Below are 1909 nucleotides of genomic sequence, written 5' to 3'. Positions count from 1 at the left end.
ACACACACAAAGCACACTGACAAACACACACACATATACATATGCACACATATATACTGATATACATATAGATATAGATACAGACACACACATAAACACAAAGACTAGGACCCTCCCTCGTTGCACAGCCTGTTAGAGCACAGCAGTGCAAGGGAGCCAGCTGCTTCAGTGCAAAACTGATCCCCACCCTGGAAGTGACCCATATGGCAGAGCAGAACTCTCCTAGCTCACCCACTGCTCCCTCAGCAGTGTACTTCGTCTATCTGCATGTCTTGCCTCCCATTCTGTCTTTGGTGAATCCTCTCACCACTTCAGCACCTCTGGCCTGTCCCCCGGTTCTGCATAAATAATTAAATCTTAAAAAAAATAAATAAATTTAACTAATTGTGAATGAGTTAAATTTATTTATTATGAATAAATAAATTTCATAAAATGTATTATACATATCAGATGCATAACAGCTTCAACAGCATTTTTTTGTCTTTATTATGGGGATAAAGTGAGTGACTTATATGTAGATCATTTGAAGAAAAAAATGTATTTTTCCACAAATTTATTATAAAGATTTTTGACCTCAGATAGTGGAACATGTTTTACCAAGGGATTCTAAAGTTCTCATGATTTTGTCACCTTGGTCTTGCTGGGTTTAACAGTTTTAATTTTTTTTATCCCATGATAAGGAGATTTTTATAAAGAAGGTGACAAAATGGATCAAAACTATGGCAGTGATACCTTAATAATACCCATATATTTAAGACTCAGAATCACTGCTCCTTTCAGTCTGCTCTATCTCCATCTGAGCAAAATGTCTGACTGTGCAGATGATGCCTTTATACTTTATTTTTTTATTAAGGTAACATTGATTTACTGTAATGTATATGATTAGGGGGATAGGTTTGCACCTCAAATGTATGTACCATACCACACCTAACACCAAAGTGCCCAAAGACCCAAGACCACTGGCGATTGTTCCCATCTCCTCTTCTCTCCCCTTCTAGTAGCTTCAATTCTGCAGTCAGATTTTTAGGGCTTGGGTTGCCTTGGTTTTATCAGTGTATTTGTTTTATGTCTCTATATTCCATATATGACAAAGCCATTTTAATAGAGTGGTCATTTGCAAACCACCTTCAAATCAACTTGGAAAACATTTTCAAATACAGTTAAGTGAATGAGTTCTGTACTTAAAACCTCAGCCTTAACAACAAAAACAGTTATCATGTACCATATAGATTGTCAAACTGTGTTGTATTAGTCAATGGGCCAGTTATTTTTTATGGGTAATAAATTTGTACATAAAGACAAGGAAGAGGGCCCTCCCTGGTGGCACAATGAGTTAAAGTGCAGCACTGTGAATCTCTCACAGCCACTTCAGCACTAGTTGTATCTTGGCCGGGGAGGTGACCCCCATGGCACGGCTGACCACTCCTGACCTGCCCACTGCTCCCCTCAGCAGTGTATCTCGTCAATCTGCCTGTTCCGTATCCTGCTCTGCCTCTGGTAAATCCTCTCACCACCCCTGCACCTCTGGCCTGTACCCCAGTTCTATATGCATAAATAAATAAATCTTAAAAAAAAAAGAAAGATAATGAAGAACAAATAAATAAATAAAGCCTCATACAATATTGAAAATTGCAGACAGTGTCCAGATGGTTGAGCATGTGTGTCAAAGAAGGATAACTGGCATCTTTGCATGCACAGGACACACAATAGTTGCAAGAGGCCCTGCCTGGTGGTGCAGCGGATTAAAGGGCACCGCTATAAAGCTATCTGTTGTCACTGCAGCACAAGTTCACAATTTCGATCCCTACCCGGGGAGATGATGAACATGGCATGAGACTGCTCCTTGCCCACTGCTCCCCTCAGCAGTGTGTTTCATTACCTCTGTCTGTTCTGCTCCCCACTTTGTCTC

The sequence above is a fragment of the Condylura cristata genome, unplaced genomic scaffold, assembly GCF_000260355.1.
Source record: "Condylura cristata isolate star-nosed mole 26May11 unplaced genomic scaffold, ConCri1.0 scaffold00002, whole genome shotgun sequence".
Taxonomy (NCBI): Eukaryota; Metazoa; Chordata; class Mammalia; order Eulipotyphla; family Talpidae; genus Condylura; species Condylura cristata.
Note: the sequence above shows the minus strand (reverse complement) of the source record.